This window comes from Sciurus carolinensis, chromosome 5, assembly GCF_902686445.1.
Source record: "Sciurus carolinensis chromosome 5, mSciCar1.2, whole genome shotgun sequence".
Taxonomy (NCBI): domain Eukaryota; kingdom Metazoa; phylum Chordata; class Mammalia; order Rodentia; family Sciuridae; genus Sciurus; species Sciurus carolinensis.
In genome coordinates this window covers 90,690,967-90,703,473 of record NC_062217.1, presented here as the reverse complement: position 1 = coordinate 90,703,473, position 12,507 = coordinate 90,690,967, and the positions used below count along the sequence as shown (strand labels likewise).

The 12,507-nt window shown below is 37.9% G+C and overlaps 1 protein-coding gene and 1 pseudogene across 8 annotated transcripts in view; one reads left to right on the top strand and one right to left on the bottom strand.

Annotated features, from left to right (window-relative positions):
- Positions 1-9,081, bottom strand: part of Csgalnact2 (chondroitin sulfate N-acetylgalactosaminyltransferase 2) — a 53,841-nt gene extending 44,760 nt beyond the window's left edge. For all 8 annotated transcript variants that reach the window (XR_007108843.1, XR_007108844.1, XM_047554006.1 and 5 more), the window contains exon 1: positions 8,942-9,081. The gene's annotated coding sequence lies outside the window, so the exon portion shown is untranslated. The remainder of the gene's footprint in view (positions 1-8,941) is intronic.
- Positions 5,143-5,231, top strand: LOC124986054 (uncharacterized; annotated as a pseudogene).
- Positions 9,082-12,507: the final 3,426 nt, after the last annotated feature.

The window sequence follows — 12,507 nt, the reverse complement described above, 5'->3', positions numbered from 1 at the left end:
GGTCTAGAAGTAGAGAAGGTTAAACTTAGGAGAGGGGAGGCCTTCCCTGCAAAGGAACTTCCATTCTAACCAAGAAGGATAATGTGTTGACTGCAGATATTTCACAGTAATGGTTTCCCCAGTGCAACAGAATCTATGGAAGAAGGTTCTGGGGAACATCAGTCTTAGTCAGTTTCTTAGTGATTAGGAAAGCCTTGATATTTCTGTGGAAAATGCTCCAGTGTACACATTTTGTAACACAGGTCTATATAAAATGCAGAAGACCACAAATATTGACTTAACTCCCTTCAATCATTTATTATTTCAGTAAAATAATAAACAAGTATCTTAAAAAATTTAATTCATTACAACAGTCTTTTACTATTAAAAGCCTCTTTCCCACTGATTTTAAATCTTAAATGATGTATGAAAAAATAGAAGACATTTTTAGTTTTAAGAAATACTATCTAAGCTGGGTATGAAAGCACATACCTGCAATCCCAGTGACTCTGAAGGTTGAAGCAGGAAGATGGCAAGTTTAAGGTCAGTCTCAGTAACTTAGTGAAGCCCTAAGCAATTGAGTGAGATCTTGTCTCAAAATAAAAAGTAAGAGGGACTAGAGATGGTAAAGTGCTTCTGGGTTCAATCCCCAGTACCAAAGAAAAGAAAAAGAAAAAAAGAGATACTATCGAATTTCAAAATAAGGATACAAAGCTAATATTAGTTCTAGGAACTTACCATGTCCCCAAACCATAATCATTAGCAATAAGAAATCACTTGAATGTCATTTTTGATAAGAAAAACTTGGAAGAGTTTTTTAACTACTTGTAAGTTATTACCAGCCCACTTGTTAGAGAAAAGAAAGGCTAAAATTGAAAATGTGGAGACATAATTTGTATAAAATATTAAGGTAGACAGACTTACCCATAGTATGGTTATATACTTAGTTTGGAAGTGAAACTTCCAAAAGTACATAATCTAAACACCACTACATTTGTATTAATAGGGTACCTCATAGCTTTTTTTTTCTGTATACAGACAATATATTTTATACTGTGAGCTATGACTCAAATGGGTCATTACAAAGGTTAACTTTTCAATGAAATAAAAAATATAAGCATGAATCACATTTAGTAGTAAGTTTTGTATTGTGATTATATATGTGCATATGTATGAGCTCTTCATGTAAAATGAATAACTTGGTTGCAATTCAAAAATGCTGGAAAAAACCCTGATTTAAAATGTATTTTTATGCACTCTCCATACAGTTTTTTCAGGATAGCACTGTTTGATTTGAGATGCCTTATATGCTATTTAACCCATTTTGTTCCATCATTCCAGATGTGGAACACCTATAAAAACTTAGATATTATAGAATTATACAATATATCATATAATAATTATATAATAATTATAATATTAATTATTACTTGTAATTTCTAGATGATGATTTCCAACCTATTTTAGTGTACCTGTGCCAATTTCATTGCACTATATGCAGAATTGAAAACATGTGCCATAATGGGCTAATATTACAGCTGAATATTTTCCACTGAAATGAAAGAAAAGCTGCTGTAATTATCTCAGAATGTAAATGTTAGTTGCATTTTCTGTGGGGAAAAGAGAAATTTCAATAAAATCTTACTTGCTTAGTTCCTGCAGGGAGCTCTTCAACCAAATCCTAGAAGACTCGTTTATAACACTTCTAAATATGTTAAGAATATTAGAAAGGCTAGGGGTGCACTCACTGGTACAGTGTTTGCCTAGCAAGGCCATGGGTTCAATTCCCAGCATCACAAAAAATCAAAACAAAAAAATACCACCTTGATCACCATCATTCTATGCAATGTGTTTATATCACAGATTAGGTTCATTCACAGAGGAGAGAAAGGGAGACTGCAGAGATAAGAAAATGAATTGTTAAAGGAATGAAATATAAAATCAAAGATTTCAGAAATATAACAGCCAACCAAAAAGAAAAAAAATTCCTTCCCTTCAAAAAGACCCCAAAATATGAAACAACAATATTCAAAATATTCAACATCAAGTAAAAAAGGAAAGTGATCCTGGAGAAACAAGAAACAAATGACTATCCAACTTAATGTCTTAGTTTCCAGACCATAGCCCAGGGAGGGGAACTTAAGAACAGACCAGCAAATTTCGTTAGTTGACAGAATGGAGTTGACAGTCTGAGAAAACTAAGGCAGCTAGAGTTCAAAGGAGACAGCTACAAAAAGAGAGAACTGCACAGGTCTGAAGAAGACAGCCTTTGGATATTCAGCAGAGCCCCAGACAATGTAAGCTTATGGCTAAGCAATGTAAACTAATAGGCTAAGGAAAAGATCACACAAAAAATTCAAGGACACAGAACACAGTATTCATGCAGGGCCAGAAATAGGCATGTTCTCACCAGACAGACTGGAAAACCTCAAAATTCATGGGGAATTGTGTAGAGTATTCAAAGAGGTCTTGCCTCAGTGGTGGGAACTAATAAGCTATAAACATGGGTCTGGTCCTGCCAACAAATCTTAAAAACAAAACCTGAAAGGATCAAATTGTTTCCAAGTAATAGCACAAGCCTCAAGAATATTTATAGAACTACAAAAATACCACAAAACAAAATTCACAATATATGACATTCAAACAAAAATCACCAGCCATAATGAAAATAATTACTGATTAAAACATCTAGAACTAACAAAAACACGAGAATTCACAGAAAAGACATTAAAACAGTATAACTGCATTTAAAAAGATGTGCCTATTCAAAAACTAAGTAAAGATACATATGATATTTAAAAAGATCCAAATTAAACTTCAGGTGATGAAAATTTCAATGCCAAGGTGAAAAATACACTGGATGGGATAATAGTAGTTTAGATATTTCAAAAGAGAATGCTAGTGAATTGAAGACATAGCAGTAGAAACTACTTTAGAAGAAAAAAGAATAAAAATAGGAACAGAGCAGTGTGATGATTTCAAATAGTATAATGTACATGTAACTGAAGGTCTCAAAGCATGGTGAGATTAGAATATTTAAAGAAATAAGGCTGAACATTTTGCGAATTTGATGAAAACTATAAACAGATTCAAGAAGTTCAATTGACCTCAAGTATAAGAATCATAAATAAAAGAAGGCACACTGCCAGGCAAGGTGGTACACATCTATAATTCCAGTTATTTAGGAAGTGAAAGCAGAAGGATTGCAGGTTCAAGACTAGCTGAGATAATAGAGTAAGACCTTATCTCAAAATAACAAAACCAAGGAATATGATGATTAAACTGCTCAAACTCAATGATGAGAGAATCTTAAAAGCAGACAAAAAAAAACCATGTATCATATACAAGACACTAAAGACAACAATGACAGATTATAGAAGATTACTCTTGGAAACAAGGCAAATGAGAAGACAATGAAGCAATAGCTTTAAAAATCTGAAAGGAATTTCCCAATACACAAAGTTTCATCTTTTTGTTAATAGTTGAATTTATCAAGCTTTTCCTATGTGACTTTTCAATTTTAGTTTCCTTATCTGAAGTAATTCTAATGTAAAGTAAGTAATTTATTTCCTTAAATAGGCAATTCATGTCACTCATAGTACAATCCATGCTCCTGTCCTTAATTTGAAATCCCACCTTTATCATAAACCAAATTCCTATATTTAGAGAAATATATTTTTGGCCTTAAACCAGGGGTCAGCAAACATTTTAGGTCACATACTGTTATAACCAGTCAATTCTGCATTGTAACACAAAAGCAGACATTGATGATATGTAAATTACTGTACACAATTGTTTCAAGGGACATTGAAATTTGTCATAATTTGACATTTGTCACATGTCAGAAAGTATTGTTTTTCTTTTTTCCCCAAAGTATTTAAAAATGTAAACACTACTCTTAGGTCACAGGTCATATTAAAATAGGTGGCCAATGGCAGGGTGTGGTAGGTGTGGTGGTGCCTGCCTGTAATCCCAGCAAGTCTGGAGGCTAAGGCAGGAGGTTCGAAAGTTCAAGGCCAGTCTCAGCAATTTAGTGAGGCCCTAAGCAACTTACTGAGATTCTGTCTCAAAATAAAAAAAAAAAAAAGGGCCAGGGATGTTGCTCAGTGGTTACATGCTCTTGGGTTAAATTCCTGGCACCCAAACTAAAAAGTAAGATAAATTAAAAAAACAGGTGACCAGATATGGCAACTCCAGTCCTAAATCCTTATTTTGTCTTACACTTCTTTTGTTTCTAAATTTTTTGTGGTTGTCATGGACCTTTTATTTATTTATATGCAGTGCTGAGGATCGAACCCAGGGCCTCACACATGCTAGGCAGGCACTCCACCACTGAGCCACAGCCCAGCCCCTCTTACACTTCTTCCCTGACAGGGCCTTAATGTGTTGCCCAGACTGGTCTGGAACTCATGCACGAACCACAAAGTCCAAATTTTAATTCTTTTACACTTCTAAAATGTCCCAAAATAAAAACATGAGATAAAAAGATTAAAAATGATAAAAGGTCATACAGTGAAATGTCTCTCTCCTCTCCTCAAGGCTAAGTTCCCTTCTCCAATTTTTGTGTATCCTTCTAAATCTAATACCACTATTAAACATCTTGGCATGAACAGCCTGAGTATATATGACTTTGAATATATGTCATTTCATCTATAGGATAAATCCTTGGAAGTAACATTCCTGGTTAAATTTACTTAAATTATTCATTGCAATATATAATTGGTCAGTATTTTCCACTTCCAACATGCCTACACCTATTTCCCATGTTCCCAATAGCTATATTTTGGATCTGGAATGCACCCTAAAAGTCTAAGTGTTGAAGGTGTGGTCACCAGTCTGTGGTGTTATTGGGAGGTGGCAGAATCTTTAGTAGGTGGGGCCTAGTGGAATGAAGTTCAGGTCATTTGGAGCCTGCTCTTGAAGGGGTAATTGGGACTCCAGTCCCTCCCTGTTACTCTTGCTTCCTGCCTATCACAAGGTAGGAAGCCACCTCTGCCATGAGCTCCCACCATGACATACCGTCTTGCCATAGGCCCCAAAGTGATAGGCCAATTTACCATGGACTGAAACCTGTGAGCTGAAATAAACCTTTCCTCCTTTTAAGTTGATTATTTCAAATATTTTGTCACAGCAACAGAAAGCTGATTGGAAACCAACTCTGAGATCCTTTTTGGTTCATAAGTGTAATGACTGGATATTCAGTGTTGTGTGAGATGCACTTCCTTTATTATTGGCACATTACCTATGTGATGTGAAAAAAAAAAAAAAAAAAAACCCAAACCCTGACTTTGAAATAGTGCTCTAGATTATTAAATTTTTGTTTCAGATTGTTAAAGATTTAAAAGTTCTACCTTCTCTAGCTTATGTATCCTTTCTTAACACTCCAAATTTCTTAGCTATAATTATATGTAACATGGAGTTGAGAAATAAGTTGATTGTTTTCTTTAAATTAATATCTATTTTTCTTAATTTTTCACTTTGATATAGTGTATCCTGAGGCATTTCTACTGGATATGAGTGAAAATGGCTTTATTTTGTTCCCAGTTTAAGGGACAGTTTGGTTAGGAATAAAGTTCTGGGTTTAAAAGTTCTATGGCACTTTAAAAATGGTATCCCACTGTCATCTAACATTACATTACAAATCACAAGTCTAATTGGAAATCTGCTTTCCATTCCTATATAGGTAAACATATTTCTCTTTAAAAGTTTATGATATTGTATATTGACCCATGAAGTTCATAAATTTTATCAGATTGTATCCAAGGGTGTTGCTCATCAGAATGTATCTAAGTGTGTCACTATTAATATTCTTTTAATACTGAGAGCATCTATTCCATTCATAAACATATAATTCTGCTGAGATATATACTGTTTTCTTGATAAAGTATTTTAATTGTTTCCATTCTACTAGGTGGTAAGTATGGGAAATCTGGCATCTACTGAGTTGGTAGGGGAGGAAAGTGGGAAACAGGAGCTGTTAGCAGAACACATCTTTCCACCAGCTTTCTGAAAAGGCATACTTCTGATTATCTCCACTTCACAGATGAAGAAACAGAGGCCAAAGAGGGAAAGGTTGATCTATAATTTGTTCTCTGGCTGATACATATGCCTGTCAGGCTCAGACTACAAAAGATTTTTCCTGGTTACTCCTCTCTAGAATCTCCTGGAACTCTTTAGATGTATATTGGTTCCTGCTGATCTATTTTCCGTGTCATAGCTGGTTTTTCCTACTTCTTTTTTTTTTAGCAGAGGGTGGTGACCAGGGATTGAACCAAGGGGCACTTAAACCACTGAGCCACATCCCCAGCCTTTTTAATTTTTTTTATTTTTTATTTTTTATTTTGAGACAGGGTTTCTCAAAGTTGCTTAGGGCCTGGCTAAATTGCTGAGTATGGCCTTGAACTTGCAATTCTCCTGCCTCAGCCTCCCAAGTTGCTGTGATTACAGGTATGTGACACCACACATGCTACGTTCTATTTGTTTTTTGGTACCAGGGATTGAACCCAGGGGCACTTAACCACTGAGCCATATCCCCAAACATTTTTTAATTTTTTTTTTTAGAGACGGGGTCTTGCTAAATTGCTTAGGATCTCACTAAATTGCTGAGGCTGCCCTTGAACTTGCAATCCTCCTGTTTCAACCTCCCAAGTTGCTGAGATTATAGGTGTGTGCTGCTGTGCCTGGCACCTTCTATGTTTTAATAGTCAAAAATGAATTGCTTTTTTTCATGGTAGCCTCTATATATTCAACAGGTAAGATACTCTCCCAAATTTAAGATAACTAACATTTACTTTAAGGTTTTCTTCTATTTCTTACACCACTGCTTTAGGGCTTAGTTCTCTTTTTGTTCAGTTTAGGGTTCCTCTTCCTTGCTACTGATTTTCCACAATTATTTAGTGCTTTTTGTTTTCGGTTCACATTATACATATACTAGTATCTTCATACACGTGGAAATCACTATATTCCTGTTACAAATTCACATTTGTAACTAACACTATATTTTACAGTTATACTTTGTATTCATGTGGTATGAGAATAACAATTTAAATTCATTGTCTTACAATCCCATGATTCTTCAATCCATTTTTAGTTATATCCTTGTGGTGTTTTGTTTCTCCTAACAACCACTACTTAATTTCCCCTAACAACTACTAAGTTGAGTAACACAGTTCCTCAACTGTGTTATACCAAATTTCAGTCAGATCATAACCAGCTCTAACAGACTTGTTTAACAAGCAATGACTATCTGATAGAAGACTGTTATAGATAGGTAGCACAAGGGGTAAATAACAATACAGTAATAGAATTTCCTAAGTCTTGAACTCAGAATAGTTCAACCTTTTTTTAATCAACCTTTAATATTAGATTATTTAACAAAAGATGCTATTACATTTTTTAAAATAAGGAATATTCCACATTTAGTTAAAATGTAATTTTCTGCTTTCCTTATGATTCAATCACTCTGCATCTAACAAATGCATCCACATGCTCACCAAGAATGTTCATAACATTCTTAATATCCAAAATACATAGTATACAAAAATTGGAAACACAACTGGAAACTCTTCTTCTTCATCAAGGGAAGAGTAGTCATGTAGAATGGAATATAATGTAGCAATAAAAACTACTGATACCATACTGTGATATGCATAAATGACATCATATCATGAAATATCATAGGTGACTTTCACAAGCAATGGAATACTATATAATTTCATTAAGATGAAGCTCAAAATGGACAATATTAATAGATGATGAGAGAAGTTGAAATATAGCTTTAGGATAGGGGTATAAATGACTTGGAAGAAGCAGCAGAGGATGATAGAAATGTTCTTGGGAATTGATGGAAATGTTCTGTTACAATATGATGTATGTAGTGGTTAAACAAGGTAATGAATATGTAAAAATTCACTGAGTTATATAATTAAGATTTATATACTTGTTGACTTAATATATTATTTTATACTGCAACAAAAAGTTAAGAAAAAAATGTAATTTCCAAATCGCTTGGAACTAAAACTGTGCTTACTTATGTTCGAATTATCTGAGCCATACATACTGCAAATCCAGCATCTTTTGCATTTTTTTATCCACATGACAACTTCAAACAACTAATAAGAATGAAAATGAGCACGAACATTCTCATAAAATAGTTTCTCACTTCCAAGACCAAAGGTGCTTTTTAAATACATTAATGATATGAATATTATATCATTAACTTCACCAGAAATGAAGGCCCAGGAGCCTTCAAATGACAGTGAACTGCCACGACATTGCATATATATCTCAAAAGCAGGCTAGAAAATACCTTCAGGTATAACAAGAACTTAAGGGGGAAAGCTTCGAATATGAACAAACTGTCATGTTGTCAATACCATCACCACAGGAGGAGCACTGCTAACGTGTTTTACAAATTTCTTCTCTACCACTTGCTCCGGAATATAGTAATTTTCTAGAATTTTTTGACAAGGCCACAGGCTCCCTGTCCCGTGGGATCCTCGACCCCCCTAATTCCCACACAAACGTGCATCTTTAAAGGTGTTCGTTCTGGTGTCTGTCAGGGATGGGAGTGCTGCTGTCAGAGAAAACGATTTTAACTCCCCCAAAGAGAGGTAACAGCTGACTAAAAAGTTCATGCACTGAGAGGTAGAAAGTTAAAAAAAAAAAAAAAAAAAAAAAAGTGATAAAAAAACCCCAAAACAACAACACTGACACGCAAACCAACGGTCTCTGGCAGCACCGATCTCAGAGGAAACTGCAGCTTTTCCCCTGAAACCAAAGCTGAAACCCGAGCGGACTCCAGAGGGTGGTCCGCGTAGCTACCACACAGGGACAGGGGCCCAGAGGGTTCGTCTGAGGTGACCCGACAGGGACCAGCGCCCGCAGACCCCAGCCCGTGCCCCGGTTGCCTGCGCTGCTTCGCCCGAGCCGGCGGGAGTCGCAGGCGAGGCCAGGTACTCACCGCGCTAGCCCTCTCGGTGCACCGCGAGCACCAAGCCACCGCTACCTCCGGGGCAGCGGGCACACACGGGCGGCGCCCCGAGCTCAGGGGCCGAGCCGCCTCAGCAGCCCACCCGCCGGGCGCGCCGCCGCGCCGAGGACGGCCACTTCCGGCGCGCGCGAGGAAATGAGACTGCCGCCGCGTGCCCCGCCCACTGCCCCCGGCCCCGCCCACCGCTCGGACCCGCTCACTACTGCTAGGGTAGAATTGCTAAATTTAAAAAGTACATCTGGGTGTGGACTTCCAAAATCTACCTGTGGAGGCCAGCAGAGTGCCTGGGTCAGGAAACCGCTGTTGCTAGAGCAAGTACCTGCAGGGACTGAGTGTGAGTCCCGGCCTGTAGGCTGACTTTGCTGATACCCTCAGCCAGATCTCGGCTGGCAGCACTGTCCTGCACTGGCCGCCCTGTCCCGGGAGCCCCAAAGAGCCACGAGTGCAGGTGTCGCCGCCGAGTTAAAGACTAAGAAGTCTGCAGATATGTCTGAGCATTCTCAGGCGTGCTGGGCTGAGCAGGAGCTCCATCTAAGGGGGCCTGGGACCTTTTGGGTCTTGTAATCCCATTTCATTTGTCTCGAGTTTCCTCACGTGTTAAATGAGACAGTTGAAGTGCACTTTCTGGAAAACGGATTCAAAGTTCAATGTCGTATGATTTTAGTGAATGGGGAAAAACTCTCTCCCATGCCTTCTTCATTCAAGTGATTGTTCCGGGAACATCCTCAAGGCACTTTGTCTTCCCAAATACCGGCCTGAGCAGGTGAGAGGAGCACAGCAGCACCAGAGCATGCTTGTGTCTTGGAATAACACGGTGCTAAAAGCCACCTCTGGGATTTATTCCATCCTAGTTCTACTTTCCTTACCGGGTCACCTTAGCAGGCCACCTGGACTTAGCCTCTCCAAGCCTATTTATTCAGCTGTTTTGGGAACAAAAATAATATGTGCTTCCTAAAATTGTTGTAAGGATTAAATGCACTTTTGTATTTGAAATATCTGGCACTGTACCTGGCAGGTGGCAGGCAATTGGTGCTTATGATCATCACTAAATGCATTAGTTAAAAGTGGAAGGCTGGGGTGACTGTGCAGTACATCCTACTGTAGAAATAGCATTTCAGGGGAGGAGGATTTGTTGTAATCACAGCCATCTCCTTGCTGACATGTGCTGGGAAGTCTTTAGCCCAGATGTTCTTGAATGCCCTGTGGGAAATCCTGGGGACTTTGAGAGTCTGGACCGCCAAGCCAGGCTTGCTAAATATCTGGTCTCTTCCAAACTTCAAGGTCTCAATCCTCTTATGTCATTTCTGAGCAACTGCAAAAATTTATAGTTCCAACACCTCTTCCCCCCAACCTGGTCCAAGAATAAAGAATTCATTTAGTCACAGACTGCATTATTCTGTGAACTCTAGGAGATAAGGACTATGTCTTTTTCATCTCAGTACTTAACACATAGTAAGTGTTTAATAAATCGAGTTGTTTAAAATGAGAAAATGCAAGGATCTCTGTCATACCCAGCATCTCTGCCACTTGATCAGCTACTTGAGCTGAAGGCATTTCTGATTACATTAACTGCCCCTCCTGATTAAGTTACCTAGGTGGCTGGTTATGCTCTAGTATGCAGGTTAGCTTTGTGTGAATCTACTTAGTGTAAACTAAGTGTCTAAAGCTCTAGTGTCTCCATTCTCTGATGCTGCCATTGATATCCCACAAGTCTGAGGACCCAACTTGAGAGTGAGTGTAAAGGTGTGGTAGTATTAATTCTCTCTTGAGAGAATTAGAGGGTGGGGAGACTCTAGTAAACAGTATTTAACATAACATTGGTAAATTAAAGAGAATAAAACAAAATATGAAGTATTAATACAAGTAAAATAGAAATGGCAGCTCACTGAACTGTCAGAGATTTGAAGCTTTCAGTCCAAGTCTAAGTTACTACATGTCCCTTGGATAAGATTCTGTATTTGACATTTCCCCACCATGATTGTTAAGAAATCCACGGAACACAGGGGCCTCTGGACCTTGCCCTTTAATCTCATGTCCAGTAATGGCAAATGTTTAGGCTTGCTCTTTCCTTCTGATTCCTTAAAATTGGACCAGACTGTCCATTCCCATGAGAGCACAGATATGGCCTCTCCTAACCTCTCTGGCATCCCCAGGCCAAGCACAAGGCCTGATCCTATTGTTGGCATTCTCTGGCATCCTTCCTGGATTTATGAATGAATGAATGCTGGTAAATCTTCCAGAAGGAAAAGTTTAATCTCCACTAACTAAATTCCAAACCACCTCACTTCTTTGTGTATTGCAATGCAGGGTAGAACACTGTCCTCCATGTCTAGCATGTTCTTTCCTAGTCCCTCTCTACAAGCCCTAAAGACACTGTTTTCTGTCTCATTTATGGTATTTGATTTCCTCCCATTGTCTTCCTCCTTCCTGATCATACCATGTAGCCACATGTTTGTTACATGTGGAGAACACAGTCAGCAAAAAGAGCTTCTCCAGTGCTTTCTATACCTTTTTTTTCCCCTACTTTTTTTTGTAGTGCTATGGATTGAACCAGACAAGGGTGTGCATGTGCTAGGCAAGCACTATACATGAGCTATACCCCCAGGCCTCTCTGAACATTTTAATCCTCTCAACATCCCTATGGGGTAGGTTAGGGTCCTCAGTTTAAGCGAAGAAAACAAAAATACAAAACTATTCTAGGATGGGACCCGGAATGAAATCGAAGAAGCAGGTGAGGCTCAGTTATCATGTATTTTTAAATGCTATTGAATTTCTGATTAGAATTGTTTTTAAAATAAAAGAGATTCCTCCATCAAAGGATTTAAATCTTAGCTTTTTATGATTTTTTTACACAACCAAGTACCAAATGTGTCATTTGAATTTGTATGGTGGATAATATGTAATTCAAATACATACATATATATGCATATATATGTATATATTCAGTATATAATTGTTGTTGATACACCGAGGCTTGTAAAATAAGAAGTTACCTTGTGTGAAAATACATATCAGACATATGTAGTTTTAAAAAAGCTTTCTTCCCAATAACATCCAGTGTGAAGCCCTCCTCTACCCTTATTCTAACTATAAAGCATTTCCATTCCACTTCCCATCTGTGAGTCTCTACCAAAATCAAAGGATGATGGCCAACTCCCTTGTTATAGCAAATTTAGAATAAATATCCTTTGTTGGTCCTCCTTTGTTTTACCTTCATTTGTTTCCAGTTTTTCTGGTGACCCCAACATATATTTTGCATTCATTATGACTAAGGACCCTATCCTTCCCCCAGGTATGGTACCAGGGAAGCCTTTGTTGCCTGGATAGTCTTGGCTTACAGAGTCCACACCAACGTGGTTAAGTTAATATTGGGTCTGAACTCTGCTCTTTGCATTGAGCTGCCTGGCTGCTTAAGCTTAACTTGGTACCCAGGAGTTGTTACTAATTTCTACTTGTTTGGTGTCTTTGGTAGAATCAGCTAATTTTTTTTTCATCCCTTTTGCTGTCTTTTGTGTTGCTGTTTTGTGTTGTACTAG